This window comes from Pteropus alecto, unplaced genomic scaffold (genome assembly GCF_000325575.1).
Source record: "Pteropus alecto unplaced genomic scaffold, ASM32557v1 scaffold288, whole genome shotgun sequence".
NCBI lineage: Eukaryota > Metazoa > Chordata > Mammalia > Chiroptera > Pteropodidae > Pteropus > Pteropus alecto.
This window is the reverse complement of record NW_006442124.1, coordinates 12,197-24,996: the sequence shown is the minus strand read 5'-3', so window position 1 is coordinate 24,996 and position 12,800 is coordinate 12,197. Positions and strand designations below refer to the sequence as shown.

Sequence of the window (12,800 nt, the reverse complement as noted above, 5' to 3'; positions counted from 1 at the left end):
GCCTACCTGACCTGACCCCCACCTACTTTTTGGGTCTCACTCCTGCCACTTGCCCCTGATCATCACACTTGAAGGCTCCGGCCTCCCATTGGTTCCAGGAGCAGATCAAGCCCTGAGTTTGAGGATCTGTGTCTCCTTCCACCTGGCATTCACTTGTCAAGGCTCTTTGCCAGCCTGGCTCCTTTAGGTCTAAATTCCACTACTCTCGGACCCTTTGCTTTCCATCATTACCATATTTCCTTCCTACGATTTGTTTGTTATTTTGTTATTGTCTGTCCTCCTGCACCAAATGGAAGATGCATCCCACAATATCAAAACTTTAGAAGTGTCGAGCACATGCAAGATGCTCAGTAGCTATTTGCTGGACAGTGCAAGAATGGATGATGCATGCCTGCATGACTGATTGGATAAGTAAGGATCATCTATCTACCTATAGATTTCAGGCAAAAAAACAAAAACAAAAACAAAAACAAAAACACACGATAGCTATCTAGTTACGAGCTATCAGAGTAAGTGCCTATACTCTGTATTCCACTTCAAAGTAGCCACAAACCTACTTACCATTTTCAATTATTGTTGTCCAAATGTGAACAGCCTTCTTTGGTCATTTACCCCTTAGGATTCTGCCATCCTTTCCATTGGCTAGTCCAGTTAGAAGTCCAAAGGCATTTGTACATGGGCAGGAGAAGCAATACAATTATTAAAAGTTTTGTCTTTTTCACCCTCTTTGCCTCTTGCCGCTTGCTGTACTGGCCACATACTCTGTGAGCCTCATGGCCATGGATCACAAAATGGAGGAAATCAAGGACTTCCTGCTCACAGCCAGGCGAAAAGATGCCAAATTGGTCAATCGAGAAAAATAAAGATAACGTGAACTTTAACCCACTTCCCGTTTAGAAAATAAAAGTGCAGCTCACTGCCAGTGTTAATCTAATTTTACATTAACACCCTCTTTGAGGCTGAAGCAAATCTGACTGGTTTTCAATGTGAAAATAAAATATAAAAATTGTTCTTGGAGTTATTGCTAAACAGAATGTGTCTCTAATCCTGATGTAACAGAAATGTATATGATGATCAGTACTTAAAATCCTTTTTCTGTGATACATTTCAAAGCATGGAACAACACAACGTGGAAAATATCACGTTTCTCTCAGGATCTTCTTGCCATCCTTGTCGTGAGAGCAGCAGACTTTGCAGCAACCAGTTGGATTCTGTTTCCCTGATGCTGGTGGTCTGCTCTTGGGGAAATGTCTTCCAGACAGGCAAAGAGGTGTGACATCATCAGGGTGCAGACAACCTCGAAGATGTTGCTGCCCTGGCTTGCTTTTCTAGCATGCTTTCAATCAACGTCAGTCTGACATTTACATGGCTGATGGTGTGCTTGGAATTGTCCTTCTTGAACAGGATGCAGGAGTTCAGCACTGTAATATTTAGAAGGTGGCGAAAGAATTTCTTATACCAAAACTTATGCCTTTTGTGCTCAGTTTGATAAGAAGTGAATATCTGATCGGCCAAGTACACTGCTCTCATATTCTTTTTATAATTTACAATGACACATGCTTTCTTTTCATTTCTGTTATCTACTTCAATCACAGTATTATTGTGGCATGTCGACAACATTGTCACCTCCTTCTTTTCACATCATTTCAGTGCCATAAGTTCACCACAGAACTTGGCTACGGTTATCCCTTTTGCAATCCTTTTTTTTCCCCAGATCATTTGGCATTCATTCTCTCTTCAAAGGAACTGTCCCAATTGCATCAGTCCTGTTTTGATGTAACTTTGAAAAGCGTGGGAGATGTATAAGAGCTATCAAGGAAGACACAATATCCTTGGTCAAGAAGGTCATTGACCAAGCTAAGAACAATGTGCAATGATTTCAGACCATCAGCTGAATCTTTCATATTCATACTGGGCTTTGTGTGAACAAGCGCATTCCAAACATAACCAGACCGACTTTCACAAAGTACATAAAGCTTGAGATCAAATCGTGCTTGTTTCGTCAGGATGTACTACTTCATAGCTAACTGCCCCTTAAACAGCATCAGTGATTCTTCAACTACAATGTTTCTGTTTGGAATACATACAGTTGAAAGCTTATTTACGAGAAAGTTGAACACGGGTTTGATCTTCTGCAATGAAATCTGGGTCTTTGATTGACCAGTGGAAGAATTGTTGATAAAATGCAGGAATCAAAGCCAAAGTAAAAATTTTTCACCAGTCATAATTTGCCTGAGAGACGGTATATCCAAAAGAGGTCTTATCGACCAAAACCGGCTCAGTTTCTGCACAATACCTTGCAGTAGTAACATTACTGCAAAAAAGACTTTCAGTTTGTCATGGTCAGAGTCTTACCATTTATCCATTCGTAAAAATCCTTTTAGACCAGGTGGCTTTGAAGCCAACAAGGTAGCTTAGGCATTTGTTTCGCTAGTGATATTTGAAACCGATTCCTCAGTAAAGAATTGTTCAAAATACTGTAGTGGGTAAGTGGTATTGCTGACATCAATTTTCCTGCCAGATGTGCCAGTAAAGTTATATCTTTGACACAAGTTGACCACTTCAGAGCGGCACCCGAGTCAGCTGATGCGGGGCTGTTTCAAATCAAACAAAGGCCTGACTGTATAGTCTTCAGATTCCAAATCAAACAAAGGCCTGACTGTATAGTCTTCAGAAATACTATCTGAAAAATCATCGGAATCATCCATTTTGGAAAAATAAGATTCATCGAATGAATTTTCAGCTAAAAATTGTTTGAGAATGATATTAACATCACACGTAGGAATGCTACATTTTCTAGGATTTAACATTTTCAGTGATCGAGAATTATTATATTTTGTAAATTGAAATACCATTACTAAAAACAGAATGCTTTAAGTAGAATGATGTCATTTGTTTCCAAAGACTATAGATATACTAGAGCGATGTGAAAATAATAAAAGCGAGATATTTTGTGGCAAACTTTGAGTCTAAGGTTAGGACTGTAATCCGGGAGTTATCTTCAGGTAAATGCTGCAGCTGCAAGCACCGCTGGCGAGTATTCTCAGGGCAAATGGGAAATGGGTGAAAATTCGATGCAGCAGATACCTTTATACCTTGGTCATCACAGACAATGAGAAACTGAAGCAGTCTCTGCCCTTGGGTTTGTCAGTGAAGGAGCTAAAATGAACCAGAATTGCTAATCTAAACTGCATTAAAATTTTTTTAATTCTTAAAAAAAAGTTTTATTTTGTGATTCACAATTAACCACGTATCACTCAGATAACCAAGCATGATTTAAGTTCTAGGTGTGGGCCTCAAGAGTTGATGAATATTAAGTGTCACTGAAAGTCTAGGACATAAAATTGCCAGAAATTTCCATTCCTTGTAAAGAGAAATATACTGTTTCTTCCATCTTACTCTTTTCTTTCAGAACAAACAGAAACAAACAGATCTGATAAATTGAGGTCAAACACATAATATTTTAGAATTTAAAGTTTTATAGCTTAGAGTAAGTATCTTTAGAAGACACTTGGCTTAACATTTTTAAAGGTGGTAATATGCATCTATATAACTTGTTAGGCTTTTGAGATGACCAGTTTTACATATAAATGTTATAGTTTATTTAGACAATTATAAATTTGCTAATTTAATTTCATAATCTAATTCATAATCTAATCTAATTTTAAAATTTAAAGTTATTACTTTAAAATATGGAGACTCCAACAGATCTAATAGATCTGATTCTGTATATTCAAAGTGAGCATCCTGACACTGAACTGCATAATTCACCTTTACGGTTGAAGCTTCTCTTTTAATCATGGGAAAAAGTACAGTGGCTGAAAGGCTTCGAATCTCAACTGGCTGCGTTCAAATCCTTTACCAACGGTGCGGTTCTGGTGGGTTATATAAGTTCTCGAGAACTTAGATTCCTTATCTGTAATATGAGAAAAATGAGAGTATCCATTTGATAGGTCTGTGGTAAAGATTTTAAAATTATAGTAATATAAGTAAAGCACTTTTAAATTAGGCCAAATATGTATTAGACTTTAATAAGTGCTAGCTGTTTTTTGTTTGGCCTAATTCATTTGAAGGTCCACAGTTACTTTGCATGGTTATTGCCATAGGCAAAAGTTAACATGTAATCCTCTCAACTATAGTAAAAATCAGAAAAAAAATTCAATTTAAACTGCACGTAAAATACAATATGCAAAATCACATTAGGATAAATGTAGCTATCGCTATGAAATGAATAAAAATAAATAAATTTTAGTAAATGTGCAGTGTGTCCACTAGGACATTTTATATGGTAGAATTGCATGAGGCACCCAGGCAGTTCAGTTAAATAAGCAAAATAAAATTAAAATGCTGAGTTTGCCATTATCAATAAACAGAATCCTACATAAACAAAAAAAATAATTCCATTGCATTTTTAACCTTTGGCTTTTATTGTAAGAACAGTATGTACACTATAAACCAGGAGTGGCAAACAGGTTTTATCATCTAGACAACCCTTATCAACTAGAAGTGACTCTCTGGAGAACTCTGTTAAGAAGAAATCTGAGTACATATCTGGGTTCATTGGTAAAGAGTCCCCTGATCAATTATTGACACACACTACGGTTATAGGAGCGAAAGTGATGCTGCACATGCCGCATAATTACTACTCCTTGTAATTCCAAAATAGTTTGCCAGTGCCAGGAAATAGGCAGCTATAGGACAAAACAGTTTGGAACGAAAGACCTGTCTGTGTTGACAGGGAGGTCTGCTGGAGAGAATGACCAGGGCTTTCATTGGTTACTGCTTTCATCTCCTCCAATTGTTAAGCATTTAGGTGTAGCCTAAAGGCTGATCTGCCTTGAACAGGTCCTGTATCAAGGAAACAGGATTAATGTAAGAACAGTTCCATGGGCCCTCCTTGTATGTGGAACACACCTGGGGATTCAGAACTCATGAAACAGTCTGGAAGAAGAATCTAAAGAAAGCAAAGCTGTCACACGTCCACAAATAGAAAGCAAAGCTCGAGGTCCTGTAAAACCACCCACGTGGAATCTTGTGAGTACTGCCTGAAAGTTTTTATTTGTAATCGCCAGGTTAGCTTCTTTCAAGAAGAACAGAGAGCGAGATTGAGAAGAAGGAGAAGTAATTGGTCGCTTTCTCCAACTCATAGGGAAAAACATTTTTTTAAAGATATGAAGGAGAAAAATATACTTTTCTGCCCCTAGTCCCAAATTTTCCCAAAGACTCTGCACTGGTTCCCTTGTAGCTTTGCCAGATCAAAAGGAAACATTTTCCTAAAAGTTAAATTCTCCCTGAGCAAACTATAGCCAGGTGCCTCCCCTCTCTGCAAGTGGGAGACATGCCAGTTCCCCTCCATGGGGTAAGGCTCCCAATCTAAGTGTGCCTGCCGTCCTAACACAGGATCTAGACCCACCAAGGAGCCTGGTCCCAGTTTCTCTGCTGAGGGTGTCACTGCTGAGACAGATTTCTCTGCCTATTCACTGGAAGTTATTTTGGAAAGAGCTGAAGGGCAAACTAAAAGTAGATTCAGGGGCTCAGGCCAGCAGCCTGCAGAGTTGGGGGGTCAGCGCTAAGGAGCCAGAGCTGACCAACAGCCTTCTTTGCCTTTCTTTTGGCTGCAGAAAAGATTCCCTCCTCCTAATTTATCATCTTCAGGAAGAGCTCAGGCTGGACAACGCAGACACTTAGCTCTGACATCTGGATTCACTAAAGGTTTGGCAAAGTTCTTTATCAGAGGGGTGGAATGGTAATGAGCCAGAGGAGGATTCTAGGCACCCTAAGACCTCAGCCCTGGTCATCATGACATTTTAAGCAAGAGGAGAGAAGAATACAGAGGTGGTACAGTGAGCTTGCCTTTTGGAAGTACCTAGATCTCTGATAAACCAGGCTCAGAGGTTCCCTGAAAGGTTCACCTTTCACCCCAGTAAAAGGTCTACATGTCACTGAAGCTCCCCCAGATCCTAGATGCACTTAGGTATAAAGTTGGATCGTAGAGACAGTCCCTGTGTGCCCAGTATGATCAAGTGAGTGAACTGTCCTGTGATCTTCCAGTACCCCCACCCTTCACGTGGGCACTGTTATTGATTATGGAGGGATTAGCCCCCTCGGTAACCTTCTCGAGGCCCCTCTGCAGTGATCACTGCAGCAGTGCTGGCTCCTGGGCCCTTCACCCTACCTTGGAGTCCAACAAAACTGCATGAAGATGCATTAAATAGGTGGATTAGGAAGCAAGGCATGTCCCTGGCCCATTGGGGCACATTCACATTTCATTAGGGCAAGTGACCTGGACCCGGGCCCCTGGTAGGGTTTGCAGGGGACACTCACTTGCTAGTTTCCTGGTTACATCCCATCTCAGTCATGCCTCCACTGGCTTAGCCGTGGTAGAGGCTGGATTCAGAGAGCCCAGGATGAAACTCCCACCCTCACAGTGTGCAGAAAAGCAGCCCATGGGCGAATTTAACTTTCCCACAAGGAAATTCACAAGACCAGAGCTGTGTCTGCAAGTAGCAGTAATGATTATGTGCAATTGGGATTGGGGTTGGTGTTGGGCAGGAAGCAAACTGTGATTCAAGAAGAAAGACACATGTCTTCTGCTCGATGGGTGGATAAGCAGGTTCCAAGTCATTTAACGACATAACAAAAATCAGGCTCCCACTCTGTGCCAGTTATCAAACAGCACTGGAGGCACCAAGATAAATAGAACGTGGTTCTGCAATTAAGAGACTGAAACAAGTTTGTTTATAAATTTCCAGAGCAAAGTTTACTTAAGTATCACTGTTTTCCCATGCTATGGAAATTGTTTTTATTAAACTTAATACATTTAGATTATCTTTTAATTTAAGAAAGAATTTGTTTTTTAGGTAAAAATTATTTATTTTTTGACTCAGTGTAAGAATAAAAGTTTAAAATGTGTATCCAAGAAGGTTCTTTCTGCCAAGTTACAGAATAAACAGGTTCTTCACTTAAGCCAAAAATAATAGATTAAGAAACTTCCAGTTCTAATAACAAAATAGACCAGATTACTTGAAATTTCTCCCAATACAAACACCAAGAACTCTAGACACATACAACAGATATTCTTTTAAATGTGGAGCTGGACATAGAGGATGAACAGAGCATTCAGAAAAAAGACCGAAAACCACATATACAAGAAGGCACAGACACTGGCTGCGCTGGATAAAACACATCTCAGCATTTTACTGCCTGTGGAGGTCAGGACAGGAGACCTTGGGCACTTGGCAAAGAGGGGAGTTGGAGTTGAACAGTACTATTATGAACTTGGATTCTTCAAAGTTCTGGAGAAAACTGGTCTCCGTATAGAAAGAGAGTGAAGAAGCTTGATTGTGTCACCCTGGGCTATCGATGAAGAAAAGTACCCTTTAGAATTTGTAAGCATAGGCCTGTGCTACAGATCAAATTGTACAATCCACTTGGTCCAGCAATCCCCAAGACAATAAATTAATGTAAAAATGAATCATGAAGTAGTAATACCTCCAGCAGGAGCATATCCCAGACTTTTCTGAAGAGATAAATCCTCGACCAGGCTACATAGAATTCTGACGTGTAGCCCCACAGAAAATAAACTCACAACCCAAAATTAAAACCTCATTTAGAAAGAGCCAGGAAAAAAAGACAGATGGCATATTAAGACATCCTAAAATTTCAGGTACTATGAATTTACAGCCATCAATATTTTAAAATATAGAATAAGTATAGCCAGAAAGAGAATTATATGTTCAGAGAGCTAAATATCCTAAACGAGCCTTAAGCTGCAGAACATCTTTTTAAAAATTCTTGACAAAATATTTTTTTACTATACCTTTTAAAATGTATTGCTTTTAAAATGTATAGCAAAACTGTAAGGAAAATTCATAGAAGCGAAAATTGCCCAGGAGAAGAGGGAAGGGTGGGAGGATAGGGGGAGTGAGACAGGGTTCTCATTCTGAGGAGTGAGAGGGGCTGAGGGCAAAGAGACAGAGTCCAGCACCGCACCAGGTAGGAAATCTGATAAGAGGCAGAAGTCCAGGAAAAGCCCACCCTGAGAAGATGGATGGCAAGAGAAGTCCCCTGCTTCAGCTTGGGTTTGGGAGGGAGGAGGCAGAGTCTCCCCACACATTTGAAGCCACAAGCTGGTTGCCCCTGTGTTAGCAGCCCACATCTGTATTATCTAGGTAGTCAAAAAACAAAAACAAAAAACAACAACAAAAAAAGTAAATGAGACTTTTTTCTCTTACATTTCTCTTTAGAAGCTTTAAAACTACATAGAAAAATTTAAAAATAGTACAGAGAATACCCGCACACATTCTCCATGATTCACCAACTAAGACTTTGCTGCACCTCTTCTCTCTCTTCTCTCCTGCTCCCCAAATATATGCACACGCACACACACGTATGTATACAAATACATGTATACTATTTCTTAAAAATTTTTTTGAATATAAATTGCTGTCACTCCAACACTTCACCCCTACATATTTCAGCCGGTATCTCCTAAGAATAAGGATGTTCTCCTCTCTTATTATAAAACTAAACATACGGTCTATGTTCACATTTTTCTCAACTGTCTCAGTAATGTCTTCTAAAACTGTTTTTTCCAATTCAGTTAAATTTCTTGCATTACATTTAGTTATGTCTCTTTAATCTCTTCTAATCCAGAATGTACCACCAGCCCAAACCATTTCATTTTCCTTTGTTATATATTTCTAGAATATCGACTCTTTTAAAAAATTTAGGCAAGTTCTCTCACAGAACTTCCCACACTCTGGTATCCCATTGTTTTCTTCTAATCCAGAATGTACCACCAGCCCAAACCATTGTTTTCTTTTGTTGTATATTTCTAGGATATCGATTCTTTTAAAAAATTTAGGCAAGTTGTCTCACAGAACTTCCCACCCTCTGTCGGTATCCCATTGTTTCTTCATGATTAAATTCAGGTTAAACATTGTTACCAGAAAACTACAAGGTCACGTCATTGATATATGACAGCATCACAGCTAACACATAATGTCAGGTAGCCCCACTACCGGGGACACTAATTTACAATATCTGGTTAAGGTGTCCACCTCCAGATGTCTTCATTATGAAGGCACATTTTCCCCTTTGGATCCTCAGACACATGCTTTAAAACTGCAAATACCCTGTGTCTCTCAACATTTTATCCAATGGTGCTTAGCCATTGATTTTTTTTTTTTAATTTCTTTTTTTCTGCATTTATTACCTGGCATTCTTCTATAAAGATCAACTGAGACTTTTAAAAAGCATTCACAGAACCCGGAAAAAGCAAATGTAAATGTCATCTGGAGGAGTCCACCTTCAAAACAGAGCTAAAGAATTCCCACATACAAAGTGCCATTGATTGTAAGTGCACCATGAGAAACAACTGAGCACTTCAAGGACAGGGCACTTTGAGCAAGAGCTAGCTGAGGTATAAGACAGCAGAGTCAGAACGGCAAAGATTTGATACTGGAATTGTCAGCAACAGAATGCAAAATATGTATGCTAAGATATATAAAAGAAAAAATCATAAACCATATGAAACAGGCCTATTTTAAGAAACGAATAAAATATCTATAACGACAATAATTGAAACTAAGAAAGAGTTAAATAGCAGATTCAATTCAACTGAAAACGGAATTCATAAAATAGAAGTAAACTGAAAAAAATTACATAAACTGTAGTCAGAGAAGCAAAGTGAAGGAAAACATGACAGAGAGGCTAAGAAATGTGAAGGCAGAACCAGAAGTCAAACATGGAGCTAGTTGGAGTTCTACAAGGAAAGCACAGAGAGAACAGGGAAAAGACATTTTGTGAAGAGGCGAAAATGTTCCAGAATCTATGAAACTCATGAATTCTTGAAATTGAAAAGTACAAATCTCAAGAAAGATAGATAAAAATATGTACAAGGCTAGATATGTTCCTATAAGTCTAAGAACAACAAAGAGAAAAATGTTATTTTTAAAACTAGGGAGGAAGAACATTTTAGTATTTGAAGAACCATTTAAGAGAGAATGGATTTCTCAACAGTAAGAAGAGGGCAGAAGAAAACAGGATAATAAGATTGAAAACAAAATGCTAGAAGAATGTATGCCTGGGACATACTATCTAAAGGTAGTATAGCTATTGATATTAGACAAACTAAATTTTAAGAAAAAATAGTAATATTAGGGAGAAAGATGACATTGCATAATGATAAAAGAAAAAATTCACTCAGAAGGTAAAATGTTTATGAACTAGTATGTACTCATTAACAGAGTCAAAGTATAAAGAGTGAAAATTGAGAAAATTACAAGAAGAAATTGGCAGTTTATAATTTATTGGTTGTTCTTTTCCAATAATTGTTAAATTGGCAAAATATAGTTAAGCTATTGAAGACATTAACAAAAATAACAAATGTCAGTAGAGAAATGAATAAATGAACTGAGTTCATGGTATAATAAATCACAAGACAGTGATTAGAATAAACGAACTTGATTCTTGCGAACTCTTCCACATAAGTATAACATAGTAGTAGTATTAAACATAGTAGTCACAGTTCCCCAACTGTCCCAAGAATATCTTTTAAAGTTTTTTTTTTTCTAATTGGGATCTAATTAAGTGTCAGTCAAAACATTTGGTTATGCCTCTTTGGCCTCTTGCCATCTAAAATAGTCTCCTAGCCATGTTTGTTTGTTTTTCATGACACGAACCCTTCTGAAGAGTTCAGGTCAATTGTCTTGTAGAATGTCCCACATTCTGAATTTATATAATTGTTTCCTCATGTTTAGATTCAGGTTAAGTAATTTCAGTAAGAATACTACAGAAAATATTAACCACACTAATAAAGCAAAAAGATGTGTACAATATTTTTATATACAAAATTTTAATTCACCAAAGTACTATTTATCATTTACTATGAATACAGATATAATCAAAATTACAAAAAAAAATTATGAGGATTATGATTATCTCTGGGAAAGAGGGACAAAGGGAAAGCTACCTGTAATATTTATGTATTTAACCCAATCAGGCAAAATGTTAATGTCTCCTGAAATTTACTGATCTGTTTATTTTTATAAATGTCTGTTTCATTTCTTGCTGTTCTTTAGGTATATTTGCCTTGTTTCATAATTAATAATCAAATATATAAAATATAAACCAACAAAGATTTTTCGTTTCTACAGCGAGAAAGAGGGTGAGTGTAATAGGAATGAAAATCAAACTCAGAATAACCTTCCATAGATGTCTATGCTGGATGTCAGCCCAGATGTCAACACTGCTTTCTAATGCTCATATTAAGATGTAATTAATGCCCTTCTGCCTGAATTCCTTTTCCTCGAGGCAAGTTAGGTGGGCATTGAAGTAAATTTTCTCTCCATACCCAGGTACTCCAGCCTTGTTCAGACCAATAAAAAGGAGGGGAAACAGCTGGTCTCTTTTTGGCCAATCTGGCACCAGAATCCAGACTCCTCTGGTTAGGTCAAAGGCCCTCTAGCCCAAGGATTCACATTTGAAGAGGATGTTTTAACTGATCATTTAATGAGCTCCATTAAAGAGGCTTGTTGAGAAACAGCTGAATCCACTCTCCATAATAAGAACTACGCATTTCTAGTCACACTGGGTAGAGATGAGAGTCCTCACTTACTCCACATGCAGGGTCTGACCGTGGAAGTGCTCTCTGGGCAGGTCTGGTCTCGTCCCTCAGGGGTCATTTATTCTACACCGGGAACTCTTCCAAGTATTTCAGGGCTGATAGCTCTATGCTCTCGGCTATCTTACGAAAAGGTTTTGTTTTTTTTTTATATGTAGTCTTTAACTACAGTCCACAATCCCTTATGTGAAACCCCTGGGTCCAGATGTGTTTCAGGATACAGAAAGTGGTGTTGATTTAACAAAGAAGTATTTAAGAGAGAGTTTGCCCTGTATTACACACAGCCCCAAGTGGGGTCAAGCACAGAAGTCATGTCCAAGCACGTGGATATTTCTGCAGCAAAGCATATGTATACCCACACCAGTGGGGTACACAGGCCTATAAGAGGCTCATATCTATTCCAGTCAGATTTTGCCCCCTAACGAGTGCAGGTAAGTGTGGGCCTGTCATTGAAATACACTGTACAAATACACTATACAAAATACACTGTTAGAGTTACAGTAGTCTCCTATGAGGGAGCAGGGCAGAACCTAGAGCCATATTTCTGAGTGCAGTGGTCTGCTTAGTTCCATTCATAAAACACTGAACAGGAGTGTGAATTGGGACAAAGGAGTTGAACAGGTAAGAGGTGTGTGCTTTCCAAATATAGTCTGTACTACTTGTCCTGAAACAAATCGTATCTATTTTTTTTCCTTTAGAGATAAATGAATGACTTAATTTCCTCCCTGCAAGAACATGGTGTGTAGACTGTAAATAGAGATGTAGCGGGATGACATACAGTATGTTACAAGACATATGGTCAAAGCTCAGTGAACTTATATTGCAGAGTATCTTGAAAAATGAGTCAAGGCATGGGCATAGATGCCCAAAATCAGGGATGGGAAAGGTCTAAGACTGCTCAGGACGTGGAAATATGTCGGTGTGGATATAACACAGGACACGGGGGTGAGGGGAAGGAGGAGTGATGGCAGGTGGAAAGTAATGTCCATCAGAGACCAGATTCTCTCTCTTGAGGCTTTCTTTGGAATAGCTGATAAATTGTATTTCTCCACACTTGGGGAAAAAATCCCATTTTTAATATCTCAAACTTCTATACAAACCTAGAACAATTTCTCAAAGAACAGAGGATTCAGGTAGAATGCCCCTTCCATTTAGGAGCAGGAGGCAGCACCAA

The 12,800-nt window shown here is 38.5% G+C and overlaps 1 pseudogene; it reads left to right on the top strand.

Annotated features, from left to right (window-relative positions):
• The first annotated feature begins 779 nt into the window (after positions 1-779).
• On the top strand, positions 780-3,168 carry LOC102882338 (annotated as a pseudogene).
• The last annotated feature ends 9,632 nt before the right edge of the window (positions 3,169-12,800 follow it).